Source organism: Tenrec ecaudatus, chromosome 7 (assembly GCF_050624435.1).
Source record: "Tenrec ecaudatus isolate mTenEca1 chromosome 7, mTenEca1.hap1, whole genome shotgun sequence".
In the NCBI taxonomy this organism is placed as follows: domain Eukaryota; kingdom Metazoa; phylum Chordata; class Mammalia; order Afrosoricida; family Tenrecidae; genus Tenrec; species Tenrec ecaudatus.
This window is the reverse complement of record NC_134536.1, coordinates 149,712,074-149,723,879: the sequence shown is the minus strand read 5'-3', so window position 1 is coordinate 149,723,879 and position 11,806 is coordinate 149,712,074.

Genomic DNA, 11,806 nt, shown 5'->3' with positions numbered 1-11,806 from the left:
GAAGTGTCAGAACAGGGCTCTCATCACACCTCCACCAGACATTGTGCTTCAGTAGGACTGGAGTGGGACCCGATAGCTCTATTATAGTATGTCCATCATCAGCAAAGTTTGGAGCCATAAAAAATTAAAGAACTAAAAAAAAATTAAAGAAAGGCTGAACACCATGGAAGTCCCATTAAAAGGAAAGGAAAACCTTTTGCTGTGAGTTGGTTCCAACTCATGGGGACTCCATGCATCGCGGAGCAGGACTGGCGCCATTTTTCAAGAAGCAGACTGACCCACCTTTCCATGCAGCATCACTGGATGCATTTGAATTGCCACCAGATGGCTTCACACTGCTGACCTTTATGTTAGTAAACTCAAAATCTAAACCCATTACATTGATTCCAACTCAAGGCAAGGCTCCTGAGACTGGGAGAGCAGGCAGTCTAACCCACAGCATCACCAGAGTCCCCTCTGAGATTAGTAGGTAGAGCGGAACTTTTTTTGGGGGGGAGGGGGGCTGCCCAGGACCCTTAGAGGATGAGTGGTGAATATGGCGGCTTGACCTGAGGCTGCAACAAACACTCAAACATGGCAATGATTGGGAAGGTAGTGCAGGATCTGGAAGAGGTTCATCCGCTGCACTCTGTTGAGCCAGGTTGACTGGAGAAACAAATCTAGTGACACTCATATATGTATAAGAAATAACATTGTATCAAAAAAGCATCGCAGTCAAATCCCACTCAAGTCCGTAAGCCCAATATTAGTCCCTAAGTCCTTCTTCAGACCCCCAAGGCCACATGCCATGATGCGGAGTGCAGAAAGATCACGGGCTGATGGGGGAGGGGGGGCAGAACCGTGTGGATCCAAGATCAATTGAAACATGCCAGGGTACTGGCAGTTCTCAGGTGACCAGCCAGCAGGACGTTGAGGTGGAGAGACAGGGTCCTCCTCATGAGAAGGTCCCACCCCAAAGAGACAGCCTCAGGCTGTGACCTGCTTGACAGGTTGAACTCCATCCCTACTCTCCAGGACATCTTCAAGTTCATCAGATCATCTAACTACCACAGTCACTAGGAGAAGGAGCCACCTCGATGGCACCTGACAACAACAACATGAACACGGGCTGAAAGCCACCAGTTAGCATCCTTTCACCGCAACAGTGCTTCCGGGAGACCTGAGGAGCAACGTGAGGATGGCCTGGTGGGGAAAGGTACCCACTTACTAGGCAAGTATCCTTGGAGCCGCATGTGGCAATGACAAAAGTGATGGCTGGAGGGGGCTGAGAGATGGAGAAGAGGAAACACTGAGAAAGCAGTGTCAAGCAAGGCCTCAGTGGGAGGGAGAAATGTCTGAATAGGATTCACAGAGGAGGCTGTGAGAGCAGGAGGGCAGGGGTGTCCTCCTGGGTGTGCCCGTCAAGAAAAAGCACACCTCCCTGAAGTTCCAGTATTACAGAGCTGCAGGGAAGAAATCATGTTTATATGATAACAACCATATCCTGTTGATTCACATGACTTAGAAGACAAAGGATAAAAGATGGTCCAGGCCTTTCTCCGGTTGCTGCAGACTGCACCAGGGCTCATGTTCATGCTCCTCTGTGGCTGAGGAACTCGGGTCCAAGAGTTTGGTACGCATGGCTAAGGAATTATCCCCTTTGAAATGTACAAATAATGCCCACATGCTTCCAAGCTGGTAGTCAAAGGATTTCTCAGCGGGACAGCTGGCTAGACTTTGATCCCTTAGCAATTGGAAAAATATGACTTTGTCATCATTTGACCTTTTTTGACTTATCAAGATGGTGGCTTTATATAATTCAGGTAGGTGACACCTTGGCCTGCTAACTGCAAGGACAGCCGTTCAAACCCCACAGCCGCATCTTAAGAGAAAAATGAGTCTTTATGGTCCAGTAAACATTTTCAGCCTCCGAAGTCAAATGGGGGTTGATACGAGTCAGAAGTGACTCCATAGCAGTGAGTTTTTTGGTTTGACTTACAGGATTCAGCAGTAGCATTCCCCTTTTCCGAGTGAGAGACACGGGTTCGACGCTCAGGCAATGCACCTCCGATGCAGTGGGCACTCATCTGTCACTGGAGGCTCCTGTGAGGCTCAGCAGCTTCCAGTGGAGCTTCTAGACTCAGTGAGACTACCGAAGAAAGGCCATGTGCTCAACTTCCAAAAATCGGTCCGTAAAACCGCTTTGGGACACAACAGCCTAAGGCTTAATCTCTCATGAGGCTGACACAGACCAGACCACATTTCCTTTTCTTGTGCACTTGGTCGCTCCGAGTAGAGGGCGGAATTGATGGCAACCAACAACATATGATTTGACCCAAATCTTATTGATGCCATCATGTGGCCTCACGAGGGCACTGTTCCCCTTTTCAAACCATCTAAAGAGGCAAGGACTGACTTCCTGACACAAAGCTAAACCAGAGCTGGAACAAAGATGTCTGGGCAACAAGGAAGCGGCCCTAGGTAGGAACGCAAATGGGGCTGTGGAGCGCTTCGTCACGTAGCGTAGCTCCCGACCAGCATCAACATCACCTAGGACAGTGGATAGGGGGCCCGCCTCAGACTGATGGAGTGAGGACTAGCATTTGAACAGAATCCCTGCGAATTTATATGGACACTGGCATTCCAGAAGCACTGGTCCACCTGGGAAGGTTCTGCTTCTGGGGCATTCCTGCTCAGGCAGCCCGTGCCTGGTTAAGGACCAGCTTCCTCTCAGGGACTGCATCGGATTTCTATTACTGTGTGATAAATTACCCCAACACTTAGTAGCTTCTTATCTCATAATTTCTGTGGGTTGATCAAGAATCTGGGTGCGGCTTGTCTAGGAATCTGTGACACCAGGTCTCTCACAGGCTGGAGCCACAGGGGCTTCAGACATCCCAGGCTCACTGGGGTAACCCACTCCCACTCACACATGTGGCTGTCTTCCGGCCTCAGGCCTTGGCTTTGGTGGGCCTCTCTAAGGAGTGGCTCATAAGATGCCAGCTGGCCTCCCTAGAGCAAGAGCTGAGAGAAAGGGGGGAGAAAGGAGGAGAGAAGGAGAAAGGGAGAGAGAAGAAAAGAGAGTGAGATCATAGTCTTTTTTAAAAAAACTCATTTTATTAGGGGCTCATACAACTCTTTTCACAATCCATATGTACATCAATTGTGTCTAGCACATTCGTACATATGTTGCCATCATCCTTTTCAAAACACCTGCTTTCTACTTGAGCCCTTGGTATCAGCTGCTCATTTTTCCCCTCCCTCCCCACTCTCCCCTCCCTCCTAAACCCTTGATAATTTATAAATTATTATTATTTTGTCATATCTCACACCATCCGTCGTCTCCCTCACCCACTTCTCTGCTGTCCATCCCCCAGGGAGGAGGTTATATATAGACCTTGTCATCTGTTCCCCCTTTCTCCCTCACCTTCCCTCCACCCTCCTGATATCACCACTCTCACCACTAGTCCTGAGGGGTCCACCTGTCCTGGATTCCCTGTGTTTCCAGTTCCTATCTGTGCCAGTGAACATCCTCCCATCCAGCCAGATATGTAAGGTAAAATGGGATCATGATAGTGGGGGGGGCATTCAAGAATTAGAGGAAAATTGTATTTTTCATCATTGCTACACTACACTCTGGCTCATCTCTGCCCTGCAGCCTTTCTGCAAGGGGGTGTCCAATTTCCCCCAGATGGGCCCTGGGTCACCACTCTCCTCATTCACAATGCTGATTATTTTTGTAACCAGACCTTGGAAGTGGCATCCTCTCGCTTACCAGTTACTATTAGTTAGAACCAAGGCTCTAACTCAGGCCAACTTAAGGAGAGGGGATCCACAAGGGCAGGAAGCCAGGAGGTGTGAATGACTGGCCACCGTCTTTAAGGTCAGCTCCCTGCGCATTGTCTGACATTGAGGGGAATGACCATATCAATAAATAGCCTCAGAGCCTCAATGAATTCAATAAAACAGTCTCCATGTTCATATAATGTAACATTAAATAATAGGGTTTCTCCCTTTAAATAGTGGATAACAATTAGAAAACTACCAATGCTCAGAACCCATCCAAGCTCAGTCGACTCAGAATCTCTAGCCGTAGACATTGAATGATTGGTGTAAGTTCCCCAAATGGCATTGTGGGACTGCTGGGTTGAGAACCATACTGCCTTCTATGGACAATTTTAAACGTTGCAATGGTTATTGGAGCAAAAGAGGGCATGTGAACCAGTAGTGTGAAAACCTAACAGGGAATGGTTTGGAACAGGTAGACCAGAAAAGTCAGCCAGGGCCTCCAGTCCTTCAGGGGTGTTGGACAATCTCAGAAACGGGCAGCAAGAATTGATAGCGGACAGATTTTATTTTTTTAAATGGCTGACCTGAATCACATATCCATCAGATCATGATGCTGTGTGATGTGTGTCCAAGAAGCAAGGAGCTAGGGAGAAGGGGTAACTGGAATTAGGGAAGGAAGGAAGGAAGAAAGAAAGAAAGAGAGGGAACAGAGGGAAGGAAGGAAGAGAGGGAGGGAGGGAGGGAGGGAGGGAGGGAGGGAGGAGTGTGGGAGGTAGGAAGGAAAGAAGGAAGAGAGAAGAGAGAGGGTGGGAGGCAGAAAGGAAAAAAGAAAGGGAATGCCAAAAGAGGAGAAGGACGGGAAGGCGTAAAGAAGGAAGAAGCCCATTCATTTTTAAAACTTGTCTCCAATTTCAGCAGGTGGTCCTGAAGAAATAATCATAGAAAATAAAGAATATTCAGCAGCCATGCAAGTGCTTTGTGAGTCTCTATCTTATAGGCTATAGGCAGATAAATTCAGAACTGGAGGCGTCCTGTGGATTACCATAGCAAGGTCTTCACAGATGGACAAACAGAGGCCACATGAAGACAACGGCATTGTGTCCCATGATGAACCTTCAGGCTTCCCACACAGCACACGGAGCTGGGTTTCAGTCTTTTTTCTTTACACACCACTGTTAGTACGAGGCCACATGTACCATGTAGTCATCACACACATCAGTGGAGAGCTTGCTTCACACCAACTTCTCAACAAGAGTCAACTGGCATGCCCACAATGAGGACTTCCGAGATCCTTCCCCTTTGTTTGAAATGAATTAGGGGTTGAGGCAGGCAGATTTCCAAATGAGAAAGGCAGATATGGTAAAAGTGTGACACTGTTCACTCTAGATTAATAAGTAAGCACAAGTTAAGTCTGTGTTTAACCTTGCTTACTGGGTGCTCTGATCCTCTTCATGTTTGTAAGTTTGAAAAGGGGCTTTGATTCTGTTGGGAAGTGCTGTGGGGTTGGAGAGAAGAAAGAATGTGACATTATTCACTTTAGATAACCTGTGCTTACCTTGTGTATGGGAGAAAGCCATGCAGGAATGAGTCAGTGGTTGAATACAGTCCCTGAGCCCAATTAGCTGTGAGTCAGGAATCTCGAGTCTGAGCAAATCTGAAGCACGCACACACACACACACACACACACACACACACACACACACACACACTCCTCGAAATACATGGCAACTTTACCCCTAACCCAGCATCACCTTCTTCTTCAGGAGAGTCTTGCCCTCTTCTCTATGCTCTCTCCTGATGGATCCATATTTGAGCCCACTGTTCTCAATCTTTAGAAGAAGCACTGGTAGGGTAGTGGATACACGTTGTTCTGTGATCCACATGGTCGGCAGTTCAAAACCACTAGCAGCTACGAAGGAGCAAGACTGGGTGTTCTATTCCCACAAACTGTTACAGTCTCAGAAACCCACAGGGGATCGCTATGAGTCAGCATTGACTCAATGGCAGTGTACTTGGTTTGGTTCTCAGTCCTTGGAACTTGCAGTTATCATGGTGATGATTTTTCCTCCAGTACACCAAGGTCTGAGCTTTGGCTGACAACCAAGCAGACGAAGAGCCCCCCAAATGATTTCCACATAGCCAATTTCAACTCATAGTGACTCTATAGGACCAACCAAATCTGCTCTACTGGGGTCCAAGGCTGTACATCTGTTTACAGAAATAGATTCTTCTTTCTCGCAGGGGATGGCTGGGAGATTTGAACGGCTAATTTTCCAGTAAAGTGGGCCAACACGTCACCCACATCAACACCAGGGCTCTTGAGGTGAAGAGCAATTGGATTCCCCCTGAGAGCTGGGTAAAGGCTGCTTCTGTACTCCTAGGGGCTGCTCAAGAGTCTGTGGTCTGTCCATTTAACTGCCCTACTGTGAATGAGCAGTTGTGGTTGTCTTCCCTCTAGTATACCGGTGACTTGGGAGTCTCTTTCAGAAATCTCAAACATAAAGCTAACTCAGGCTGCTTTGAGAGCTCTTGGCCTGACTGTTGAGCAAACACCAGACTTCTCACTGGTTGTCACCAGTTCTAAGTCCTTAAGCATTTACAGTGCTTCCAGATCCCCTTGTCAAGGACACTGCTCCTGTGGAGGAGAAAACTTTCCAGGAAAGAAAGATAGGCAGCGGATGTGAAGGAGCACGTAACAAGAGAAGGGGGATAGGATCTCTTCAAAAACTCACTCAGAAAACCCTTGAAACAGGACATAACTGCCTGGGTTCCCCCAGGATGGTATCCAAAGCCAATTCCAACTCAGTGACTCTGAAATTACCAAAAAGAGAGTATCTGAAATTAACTTCAGTGAACAGTCAACTTACCAACTAGCACCTGACCTTTGCCCATGATAATCTGCTTGGCTGTCTTTAGGCTTATACACTGAATATTCCAATGAGAAAAGTCAAACAGAAACACTCCGTGCTTTAGATAATAGTTGCTATGTGCCATGAGGTAGCCTCTGGCTCCTGGTGATCTGATTAGCAACAGAAGGCCACAGTGACCTTTCCTGTCCCATCCCATGCTATGGTTACGGAACAGAATGTTGTTCAGTAGGGTTTTCCCCTAGAAAACCCGCAGGGTTTGCACTGGCTTATTTGGATAATAGAATTATTATGCAAGATCTGGAAGTCGATTGCCAGGTCTTTCTTCCTAGTACCTCTTACTCTGAATGCTCCACCGAGACCTGTTCGGCATCATAGCAAAATTCAGGAGAGGTGGTGGGTGTGCCTGAAATGAGGAGTGCTGGACAGGCATTTAACCTGCTATGTGCAAGATGACAATTCTGCCACTGAACCACAACTGCCTTTGAAAAAGAGTCCACACATGTACTGTTATTTTTACTATACCTTCCTCCACTTGTGCTCACAAAGCACATACAGACCCTGATTGCAAGAGAGCCTTGCCTGCGGGGCATGGAAGTGATTGAAAAGTGGCGTATGGGTCACTTAGGCTGGGGGAGCACAAGTCCAATCACCTTCTGGTGCTGTTTTTGGCACTGATAAAGCCAGAAAGAAAAATCTAACTGGTTGCCACAGCCATCAACCCTGATGCTTAGCAACCCCCATCGGGGCTTCCAGAAACCGTAACTGCTTACAGGAGTAGAAAGCCCAGACCACCTCCTGAGGAGCTGCTGCTGGTTTCCAACTGCCCACCATGCGGGTCACAGCCCAAGACGTGACCACAATACCACCAGGGCTCCTTGGCACTGACTGATACCCTCTCCAAAGTCACTTTGCTAATGTTCTTGTTAAGGAGTTTGGAAAAAAATTAACATAAAGTTTCTATGTCGCTCCCAAGGGGGGAAATAGACTTCATTCTTCTGTAAAAGTAATGTAGAAGTTAGCTTTTTTCCAATTAGAGAGAATGCTGCCAAATGATGTTGTGGAAGGAAACTGACCCTCCAAACTCCAACTGGCCTCCGGTTTTCTGTGCTTTTCCCAGTCCTTCAATGCTCCGCAAACGTGTTGTTGATGGTGATGTTCAGTGCTATCAAGCCGGTCTGCCCCGTAGCAAATGTAATATAATTTAAACCCCCATGATATTGAAATTCATGATGGCAACCTATGTACAATTTTGGTTGATATAATTCATCTATGGATTGTATAATATCTGTAAGAGTCCCCCATAAAATGATTTAAATGTTCAAAAGATAATTGTGGACAAATGCTTCTCTGCCTCCAGAAAACTTGCCCAGGTCTCACGGTTCCTGACACACGGGAAGTATTCAATATATCGCTTGTGAGTGAGTGAATGTCCTTCCAATAAGTACCTGTGTAGTCTCTTACCCTGTCCCTCTCAGCAGCTGCCGCCTAACTGGTTTCAATGGCTCTTCCTCTCAATTAAGACAAACATATAGCATCTTAGAGGGCAGCCAGGTGGTTGCTGGGAGGCCCTGAGCAGGAGTCTGGAGCCTACTTTTCCCATTCTGGATCTGCCATAGCTAACTAACGGCCTCGATCCCCGTGTAGCAATTGAAGCCATCCCTTCTCTCCTTCCGAGCAGACTTTTAAAAAAATGACAGTAGTTTTAAACCATGCTTCTAGTGCCCAAATTCTTTTTAACCCAGAATCTTACACAGATCCCCATTTATATAAAATAACTAAGATGTGGGTATGAATACCTAAACCTGCATCTGCACCATTCCCAGCCCCTCTGCCCTTAGAGGTAGCATGGGGGCACCCCTCCCTGGGCTTCCTTGGGATGTGGTTGGCGAACCACAGGACTGGGTTTCGTTAATTCCATTCCAGACTTAGCGGCCTCGATCTTAAGTCTTTGCAGAGCAACTGGGGCATGTTCTTGAACTTGACAGAATGTGCTCAAGGTGGATGTATGATGTAAATCAGAAGGGATACACATTTCTCCTTTGTACCCGGCCTCTCAACCTGCAGCCTAGGCAAAAGTCACTTTCCAGAGAGCCCTTAACTGGTGTCAGCCAGAGTCTCAGCAACATGACTGTGCAGCGTGAGGAGGAGGTGGACAATGACAGCCACCTGGAAAGTAAAGACTCTTATCCTGAGGAGTGTCCTGGGAGCATAATCCAATTAGGGAGGTGGGAGAAACAGGAAATTTGCATGAAAGATCGGGGTGGGACACACAAGGACAGAGCATCAGTCAGGGAACCTAAACACCTGGATTCTAATTCCTGCCTGACCTTCATCAAATCGCACCTGGGCAACTGCTATGGGATTTTTCCAGCCTTAAATGTCTGTGGGTCTAAGAACGGGAGGTACTTAAGAACGTTGATAACAATGTTTCCAAGCTGTCAGTATTAATTTTTTTTCTAATAACTTATGTTCATTGCCCCTACATAGTCCTCAACTGTAAGGTGACTAACAAAGCTTTGGTTACTGACAATGCCAAGGGCCTGGCTAGCCCTCCTGGGATCTACAGCCAAGGTAAATGGCTTTGAGTTTATGAGTAAGGCCACTCTGTACAACAGCCCCAGAGGCCTGTGGGTTGTGCTTAAAGCAACCTTGGCTGTGATAGGCATTTACCAAATGCTGGAAACTCAAATAAATACTTGTAGGTTGGTAGAACTGTCAAGTACCCGCAAGAATCTAAGAATCTGTGGCTTTCTGAGAATCTATGAATCTAACAATCTATGTTTTCTGAGATCCCATTCTGAAGTTCTTAAATTTAATCCTCGAACCCCCACCCCCACCTCTAACAAACACACAGTTTTTATCATCACCTCCTACTCAGAATGAACCTGAGGTTCAGAGTATGAGAAACTAAGTACGGAGGACAGTGAGACTCATTGAATTAACCAGGGTGTGACAAGCTGCTGCTTCCTCAGGCCAGAGGTAACCCCTGCAAGAAAACCATTTGCTTAAAGTACAATATATGCAAACGCAGTATCTGTAAGGAGGCTGCAGATCATAATATCTTTATCCTGAAATCTGATTGGAGTGCCTGACATCTAACTCTAAATTGTGTTTATTTCCCAACTTCAAAGTCTAATCAGGACTAACTAACAAAGAAGCAAATTCTTTTCCATCAAGCAGATTCCAACTCCTGGTGACCCCAGGTGTGACAGACTAGAATGTCCCCATAGAGTTTCATTGGTTGTGATCTTTAGGGAAAGCAGATCACCAGGTCTTCCCTTTGTTTGGGGTTGTTTTTGTTTTTGTTTTGCAGCTATTTAAAAAAAATTTTTATTTTAATAAATCTTTTTATTGGGGCTCACCAACATGTGTGATCATGAAGGGCAGAGGGACCAGGTTTCAAACAACAAAGGCGGGGGGAAAATAACATCACCGTGAATGAGGGGGGTGCATGATGGGGACCCAATGCCCATCTGTAGACAGCTGGACATCCCTCGCAGAGGGGTAATGGGGAGGAGATGAGTTACTCAGGGTTCAGTGTAGCAACAATGAAACTCAAAACCTTCCTCTAGTTCTTGAACACTTCCTCCCCCCCAATTATCATGATCCCAATTCTACCTTGCGGACCTGGTTAGACCAGAGGATGCACAGAGGTGCAGTGGGGATCTGGAAACACAGGGAATCTAGGACGGATGAACCCCTCAGGACCAGCGGTGAGAGTGACGACACCAGGAGGGAAGGGGGTGTAGAAAGGGAGAACTGATCTCTGGATCTATGTGTAACCTCCTCTCTGGGGGATGGGCAATGGGAAGGTGGGTGAGGGGAGACCCGGGCAGTATAAGATAAGGCATTCCCTTTGGTGAGTCCACATCACTAATCATTGGGTTGCTAGTAGTTTGCCAACAGTAGAATCTGGAGACAAGTGGACAAAAGGTAAAGCAGTATGCGTCTATCTTGACAGACAAAGGGGCCTCCTGAATGTATTTGGATGCTTTCACAGTACTGAGTGAATACAGGTTCTGAAAGAAAGGACATGCTGAGCTCAGATATAAGAACACCTGTGAGCTGTTTTAGGGTATAAAAGAGACCTCATTTGAAAGAAAAATGAAAGAACCTCTATTAAGTCTTCAAAGACAATCCAAAGACCAGACTCCTCATAACGCAAGGTTCGAATGGCACCCTCGGGTTGTTGTCATAGAATGCCTTCTAGAAGAGCATGAGAGGGCAAAGACACTGTCACAAAAGCATGATGAGGACCAGATAGACACAGCACAGTGACAGGTGGGACTACAGAAGCAGGAATGAGACCGCGATGGGGGCTCGTACATTGTCAGGTACAGGGGTTTACAAGATTGGTCCACAGCCTTTAGAACAAGGTAGTCAGGGTGAAACTGGTAGGGAAGGACTCAAAACGATGTGACACCCCCCCCCTTACGATGGTCTGATAACCTCTGTCATGAAAACACCTTAGGAGAGACGGCCCCTCCCTGGGCTGGCTAGAGTGGTGGGAGGGTAATCCACTTGCCAAGACACTCTGCCTGCGGGCGAGATTATCTACACCCTTGGTTAAGGATCAGAAAGCAGTGGATGGAGGCTTAACTTGTGTGGGGACCCTGCACGTGGATTTTGGCCTGGCACTGTGATCCACAGCCTTTTGTAAACTAGGGGGCTCCGAATTTAAGCTCTCATACAAAGCTCCTGGGATTCAATGTGCCATCAGAAACCCTCCTGTGGTTACTGGTCCTGGCCTTAGCAGTGCCTCTCATGGCTTCAGACCCCCTCTAGCAGACCATGTTTCTGATCTAGACTGGCTGAGGCCTTCTGCCGCCACATAGAGCCCATGCTCACAAAGGTCTCTCTCTCTCTCTCTCTCTCTCTCTCTCTCTCTCTCTCTCTCTCTCTCTCTCTCTCTCTCTCTCTCTCTCTCTGTGTGTGTGTGTGTGTCTGTCTGTTTCTCTCTCATTGCCATAAAGTAGAACTTCCCGTTTGGGTCCAAGGCTGTAAATCTTTACAGAAGGCGAAAACTTCATCTCTCTCCCAGGAAATGCCTAGTAGGGTCAAACTGCCACCCAGCTCACAACCCACTAGGCCACCCAGGCTTCTAAGGTCTTTACAACTGCTCTGCTATTGCTGTCTAATGACTTTATTTTAGAATCTGTGTTTTGTAA